This window comes from Falco peregrinus, chromosome 6, assembly GCF_023634155.1.
Source record: "Falco peregrinus isolate bFalPer1 chromosome 6, bFalPer1.pri, whole genome shotgun sequence".
Classification (NCBI taxonomy): Eukaryota; Metazoa; Chordata; class Aves; order Falconiformes; family Falconidae; genus Falco; species Falco peregrinus.
Window position 1 is genome coordinate 62,117,948 of NC_073726.1, and position 8,343 is coordinate 62,126,290.

Genomic DNA, 8,343 nt, shown 5'->3' on the forward strand with positions numbered 1-8,343 from the left:
GAGATTTGAGTGTTGCCCATTTTTTCCCAGCAATTCCCTGGATGAGGTGCCGCACAGGCCAGGTATAGGAGAAGGTAAGATTTCCATGTCACCATGGGAAGCATCTTGTGACTCTTGCCCTTACCCTCACCTCTGCTTTCACTGCACAGGAAACCGGCCTGCAGGCAGTCCCTGTGCACTCAGGGGGTTTGCAGCAGCAAGCCCCCACTTCTCTGGGTCTGGTTTCCTTTCCCTGGCCAGAAAGCCACTCTGCCACTGTATCCTCAGTCAGGCTGTCATTCCTTAAATCCCCTGCTCCATACGTGTGAAATGTGTCCTCTGTAAAAAAAGAGGCCAGGATTTTGCTGCTAATGGCCGATACCAAAGGAAGACATTGCAGAGCCTGCAAATACCCTGAGGCAATTGCAGCTTAAACTGTTTTATTCCACAAGGTCTGTTCTGCGCCCCTTCCCTGGCATCTGCACTAAGGCCCCCTGCGGGTCCCTGGTCCCCTTTCACAACTCAGATGGCCACAGCCTGCCCCGATTTTTCCTGGTTCCCCCCACAGGCCACGAACTCAGCCACAAACCTTCCAACTGCTTGATGCTTCCTGAGGTTTGTTTGCCACCTTTCTACCCCCACGTGCCCTCTGCCCCTCACGTGGTGCTTTTCACCCGTGCAACAACACCTTTCCTACTGGGGCTCTTCAGGAGAGGGGAGCAGGCTTTGTTCTCTCCAGTCTTCATGGTGTTCCACCTGCTGACTCAAACTCTCCAGTCTTTGGGGAATGCCACAAGATCCTCCCCTTTAAAGTACTTCAGGAAAAGAAATCTTTCCAGGTAGTAAGGGCATCACCAGGGCTGATCATCATAGGTGACCACATGAAAACCTCTTGGCTTCTGCTGCTCAGCTGGTGTTCAGCAAGTCATGGACCCTTGCTAGAGTTGGATGCATCCCATAACACAGTGTGGGAACATGCTGGGATCTCTCCTCTCTTTGCCACATCTGTGAAAGAGCTTCTCCTGCCCAAAGCTGCAGCTGCTCACAGTAGGGGAGTTAGGTCCCCGGAGAGAGGACTGCTCCCTGTACCCGGGGAAAGCCCAGCCCCACCACCTTGTCAAGCTCTTGAGGTCCCCGAGACAAGCAAGAGCTGGTGGCCTCCCTGCAGCACCGACACCTGAAATTTTATCAGCTGGAGGGTGTGAATGCAAGGAAGACCTCTCATGCTAAATTGAGACCAAAGTGATCCCAGGCTGGACATCAGGGGAACACTGAAATGCCTTTTACTTACCTCTACTGCTGATCCTTTCCCTGGTCACACTGGAATGTAAACAAGCCTTTTGTCCAAATCAAACCTTTTCTTCTGAACAAAGGTTGGTCACAAAATCCACACGTTTTCTTGGACAAAACAAGGTTAAATCTGGATTTTTGTGGCACTGGAGTTTTTTTCTCAGGCTGGATATCTGCAGAGCTGTCCGGTCTGTCCAGTTTGGGAGCAGTGACAAGTTTAACACTTGCCCTTAGAGTCAGAAAAGACTCAGGAGCTCAGACACAGGTATCACTGGGAAGTACATCAATTATGGAGAAAAGTAACACTCTCAAGCAAGATAAAAACATAGCTGTTTACTCAGTCAGATCTCAGTGTCTGAAAAACTCACTCTGAGTCCATGCAATGTTTGGATTTTTGCTAAAAGCCATAGAAAAAACATGCCAGCGTGCTGCTGCCAGGGCTTTCTGTACAGGTGCACTGGCAGCTGTTCAACCCAGAATGTGAGCACTGTTGGAATTAATGCTGTGAAATAAAAAGAAAAACAGACACAGACATCTCCCCAAGCCAGGAAAGTGTTGACCACAACTCAGCACTCCTGCACACACAGACCTGCAGGTCAGCTTGCACAGTCTGCTGTGCCTGCTGCTCCAACCCCAACCGAGCTGTGAACGTGATGGGAGAATTCGCAAGAGGGTCCACACTGTTGCATTTGAACAGGGAACAAAATCAGGGATTGTTTGGCTTTCCTACTTAAAAAAAAAAAAATCATCTAATTTCCAAGCCATTATTGGAAACAGTAACAGGTTCTGAGGCTTTTACAGAGAAAAAAAAAAAAAAAGATGTTTTGCTAACATGAGTAATGTTTTTCAGCATTTGTAATGAAGTTAAGCTATTGATTGTTTCTCCATCTAGAAAAGAGTAATTTCCACTGAAGAAGTTCAGGGAGCAGCATTTCAACAAACAGCAATTCACCAACATCACTAACACGCTCTTGCTTTTCTGTTCACCTCCAAACCCCCCTCCTTCACCTTCCTTTATCACACACATAAGAGGTGCTAAATCCTTATTGTCCGGTAAAACACATTAGGGCTGCATAGCGAAACTTCTGCAGGGTGGCAGAAAGGAGGGACAGGGCAGAGAGGGAAATCCAGTCCCTTGCTAGACTGCCTGCTGGTGATGCGAGGGCTCTTCACCGTGCCACCCAGCCTTAACGGTGGTCCCAAGAGCCTCAGAAACATGCTCGCCACTACAAACTCATCTTTCCCTGGAGAAGGAGTATGGAGACATCATTAGGACAAAATCCCTTTGCTTGAGCATTCAACTCTAAAAACTGTTTTTGAAGGATTCCACCTAAGTGATTCAGCCAAGACTAACAAGCCTGTGGCATAAGGAAAGCTGGAGTTTCTGATTCCCAGCCCCTCGTGTCTATTTTTAGCTCTGAAATCAGATAAACAATAAAACCCAAAACCGACCAGGCAAACACAGAACCTGCTGAAAAACACCAGTTGTGTACTTCTGGCTTTCTTCCACAGGTAACTAGCTTTAATAACAGCAACAACAAAAATAAAATTAAAAGACAGAGAGAGAATAGACGAGTGATTAACTGTTTTTGCAGGCTTGTCATCTGGGTGGTTAGAAAAACTACATTTTCACATCATGTTCCCGAAGAGCAACTGCCCACCCAGAGGTGGGTGCTTGGCTTTCTTTTCAGATGCCTCTTATCCCTTGCTGTACCTACACTAGGTTTTGTGAAGCAGTAGGGTACCAGTGTGCTTGTTCTAAGTTTATTCTAATCCATTCAGCAGCACGTCGAAAACTTTTGAGTTCCCAGTAAATTACAGTAAAGGCAAAACAAAATAATTTGAGATTCCTCAAGCTTGAAGGCTTGACATTTTTATTTTGAATTTTAGACAGCAGCTGACAATCGTTAGCAGATGTTGCCCTTGGTAATAAGACCATCTTTGGGTAACCAAGAACCAGCTTTCAGTAGTTCAAAAATAACAGAGAAAAACTTACATTTTTATTGTCGAACTTGCACAGGCAGTACAGGAAAGCATATTCCTGGGCAACAGTTTGGCCCAAAGCAATAAAAAAATAATGATAAAATGAATAAACAAATATTTGCAAAATTTCCAGGGAAAATATATTTTTTCATACATATCTGATTAGGTTAGTCTATTTTAGCATATAACCTGTGAAAACAGTATTTGATCATATTGCCAAAAAATGTATTGTAATACAAATGTATCAAGAAGCTTAATTTTGGCATTCTTCAACTTTTTAATGTTTGATTATTTTCTTTTTTTGAGCATGAGAGAGTGAATCTTTTGATCTTATTTATAGTTTAGTAGTGCCCAAAGTGCAGTGGAGGTCATAAAAACAGGCCAGGATGCAAGCATTTATTTTAAGCTATCCTGCTTTTAAGACTTCACAGGGCATCCAGAAATGGCTGGTTGCCTTTTTCATTGCAGAATAATAGTAGCATCTGTAGAGAGGCTAGAACAGAGCTATAATGAATCACCCTGAAACTGCACAACAGCATGGATTTCATTATAGAAAAAAGCCTGAGAGACATGTTTTTATGGCTTAGAGGACAAGCTGAAGTAGCCCAGAGACAATGTTTTTGTAGACTTTCTTTTCAGACTTGACCTAGGAGCTCCATAAGAAGTAAAGTTATATAAAATAATTTGATTTTCAATTATGTCCATGTCACAGGCAGTAGCAAAGTGACAGGTAGTACTGTTAGCACTCTCATTGCTAAATATTTTGTAAAATGAGGTAACTCCTCATTTTAATACCAGCACTTGAGTCGATCTATTGAAAATAAACCCTAAAACGAAAGATGAAGTGATTGATTAATTGATTTGGGCAATTTCCTGGAAATCACGATAATAGAATACATTTTTTCAAAATTTGAGATGTTTTGAAAAAAGGTAAATTTTTAACCGCTAAAATGATATATATATATAGATACTATGAAATTGGAACTTAAGACATTTGGACTTTTAAGGAGCTTTTAAGGATTGAATGTTACAGAATGTTACAGAAATGAGAGCAGCAGAGGCTCCTTACAAAGGATTCCTTACACATCTTTAGGGATTTTTTAATGAGTCTTTGCAACTGTCTCTCTTCAGAATATCTTTTCTGTTAAGTTCTGCCAGAGGGTTCAGGCTTCAGGGAACCACTGCTGCCATCCAGGTCTGTAGGATTCTTTCCCATGAAACATTCGAAGAAAATGATTGCCAGCAATAGCAAGAAATTTGCTGTCTCTGATCAAAGCTGTTTCTCGAGGCCAGGCAGGGTTTGCTGACCTACTTTGGACAAGGATTTATTCCGACATCCCAGGCTACAGCCCACCCCCTTGGAGGCTGCCGGGAGAGCCCAATGTGCAGCTGCCAACGGGACAATGCCAAGGCCTTTTCTGTCCCTCACCCCACCCCACCAGCAAGCGGGGGGGGGGGGGTGTGGGGTGTGGGGGTGGGGGTGGGGGTGTGCAGAAAGTTGGGAGGGGGCACAGCTGGGATAGCTGACCTCAACTGACCAAAGTGATATTCCATACCATATGGCATCATGCTCAGCATATAAATTTGGGGAAGAAGGAAGGGGAGGACATTTGGGGTTATGGTGTTCTGCCTTCCCAAACCACCATTGCATGTGGTGGAGCCTGGCTCTCCTGGAGATGTGTGAACACCTGCCTGCTGATGGGAAGCAGTGAATGAATTCCTTTTTTTGCTTTGCTTTGTGTGGCTTTTGCTTTACCTATTAAACTGACTTTATCTCAACCCATGACTTTTCTCACTTTTCACCTTTACAATTCTCTTCCCCATCCCAGTGAGTGAATGGCTGTGTGGCACTTAGCTGCTGGCTGGGGTTAAACCACAACAGTCCTTTTTGGCACCCAGCGTGGGGTTCAAAGGGGTTTAGATAACGACAGGTTTGATTGGAATGTGCTAGATCAAATTTATAGCTGTTATTGCTGTTTAGCTATTAATTGGCAGGCTCCTGTGCTTGCTGTGGGGCTTGTTTGCCTTACTGTATATTAGTGTTCATTAGTGGTTGCTTTTTGCTCTTGCTGCTTGCTGTACTGCTGGGCTGCTTATCATCTTACTCTGCTGTGCTTGGAACATTTCGGTAACAGCAATGGCGGTGTGCCATTCTCCCTCCCATTCTCTTCCCCCACCCCACCATGGGGGAGTGAGCAAGCGGCTGTGCGGTGCTTAGCTGCTGGCTGGGGTTAAACCACGACAAGGAGGTGCCACGCAGGAGGCAAGATGAGTTTTAAAGCCCCTACACCGAGCAATGGAAGGCTCCTAGAACCATGCCAGTCCAAATCCCAGATGGTGCAGTTGCACACACAGTAAATGCTCTTCCTAGAGAACAACCAGGCAACATTATTCATGTTTCAACTGAAGCTCAAAAAAAACCCAGTTGAGTAGCGAAGCGTTCAGGATAAAATATTCTCCAGTGGCACCTACCTGGAGTGCTCACCTGAGCAAAGGTGTGAGCCTGGCCCTTTGGATAAAACCTAGTCTGTGGCAGAGTTTTATGCCAGAGGGTGTATCCAAGGTAATGATAGGAAATAGTGCAATAAGTTTTGAAAATTATAATGAATTACATATTCTTACAACAAACATAGAAGAAATATTTTTGCTAGGGATTATTTCAGCCAACAGGAAAAAAAGAATAATATCATGTTTTAATGAAAACATCTGAAAGAAGGAAACATGAAATCTAGTCTAATCCAACCTAATTAATTAAAGATTATGATTAATTTCAAGTGTATAAATATATACGTCCCTATGATAGAACTAGTCAATATGATTTATCTTTCTTCTTGTACCTCCAAATGAGAATTGTCTGCAATTGTTTGCAGGCAAGGAGAGGCTGATTGTTTACCTCACTGGTTCAGGTAAGAATCTGGCTTCCTCTTGAAATTTGAAGGGAGAAATATAATGCTGCTCTTGGCAATTTATTATCAGAAATCAAAAACTACTTTACAAGTAGTGATTTTCAGGGTCTTTTCACTGGAAATCTTGGGTTTCTCAAGAAGCAATACTTATACAAGCAATGATGTCTTGAACAAAGACTCTTTAACAGTGCTGTGTAAGTTCTGCAACCATTATTCATTCTATTAAAAAGAATTTGGAATTTATAGAAGCTCCATCTCCCCTGACTGGCACAGTTTTCTTATTACAAATTAATTCCCTGCCAAAAATAGTTTGTTTTTATCTGATGATCCAAAGCAGTTCCTTTGATAGAACAGTAAAATAATTTAATCATTTATTTATTAAAGTAACCCATAATTTGGAAGAAAAAAAAAAGTAGACAACTGGTTTCTTGTGAGACTTCAAAAATGAAGTACATCGTTATAATAACGAGATACTTGGAGTTTGCTCAAGTTGATACTACTCATACATTAAGATCTAATTAAAACTTTTAATTTTAAAGAAAATCTATTGGCTGATTTCCCAAAAGCATGTAAGGCTCCTATGGACAAACCAGGCAGTGGGAATCATTCCAAGTTTTTTCCTTACAGCAATATCATTTGGGGAATGCAAACCCTAGCTGTAGGAAAATACTGGCAGCTCAAAGTTACAGTCAATGTCCAGTAATATATAACCATAAATATGATATTAGATACAAGCTGAAAGGTGTGCATTACCTCATCGATTTTATTTATTTATTCATGTGGTGTTACGTTTGCATTCTGTCATGGAGAGTTTGGTAGTGACACCGTGTGGACTCTCTCCAAAGTCTGAATACCTCCCTAACGCCAATAAACAGTCTTACATTTTCCTACAGTCTGGTATCCCCCACAAAACAGTTATTGAATATAACCTGCCTCCAATTAACATGTCGCTCTGAATCACAGCCACACAATAAGGATCCAACAAGCTCAGCTTTTACAGAGCTGAAACCATCCTGCAGACAACACTGAGGTTTGGCCAACATAAAAAATGACCAACAAAGGTAAAGGTGGAATTTAGTATTTCACATTACTGCTGTCTCCTATAACATAAGAACCAAAGACCAGAACCAAAACTCTGTGAGTGGACTGCTAATTCCCAGGGTGCTGTGATCCAAACTGACCACTTGCACAGTGATTACTTAGTTATATAAGAAATGTAAAATACATGGCATAACTAAACCAAAGCTTTGGTTCTAACTCTACTCTGGATTTTAAATTAAGCTCTTGCTTCCTTTCTGCATGTTCTATAATCTTTCCTTGTACTATGCCTGTTAAGTATTTTTAAATCTTGTGTATTTTCTCAGTCTACTAAATTGTTTTTCAAGCGTTATGCAAACTTCCAAAGCAATTGCATAGAGAGACATTAAACAAAGGGAACACCAACATAAATTTTGAAAGAGAAGGCAGCATATTTATATATCCTGGTAACATCGAAAAGGACATATAAGGTTCATGGGTTCATCACACAGGGCATTAAGCAAACAAAAATGAGAGAAGTTATTTCCCAAAAGGCTTGCAATCATCTCAGACATGTGAGGGTTGGAATGAACTGATAAACCAATCCCCATTTCTCTTCAGTCTTAAAATGATAAAGAAGCAGTCTGCTTGCTCTATTTTCAAGAGATTAGAATCACAGAGAAATGGAGCAGATACTTAATCAAACTATTTCCTTTTTTACGTCATTTTCTGATCCTAACCTGCTTTTGCATCTGTCTTCACTGCGTAATATTATAATCTTCCTTCTCCTATGTGTTTCTTCCTTTCTGGCACATGAAGTCCCTTTCACCCAGGCTCCATCCCATGGTACTCTTTTCTTGGTACAGTTCAGCTAATGAGAGTTTCACGGCACTTCATGGAATGATCTCTTTCACAAGCACGGTTCTGTCTTCAGCTATGGGTATTTTAATAACGACCAGATAAGCACCGAGCAGACAGAAGTTCCCACGATATGGGTGACAGCTGTTCCAAGCACCCACAAGCAGGTTTCTTCTGTCTGGGAAACCCTCCTATGTTTGAAAACCCTAGGGTTACAGTAAAAATTGTCAGATCATGTAAAATGAAATCACTCCTATTATGATAAATCTACGTTCTGTGCACATTTGTTGTCAAAACAAGGGCTGAAACA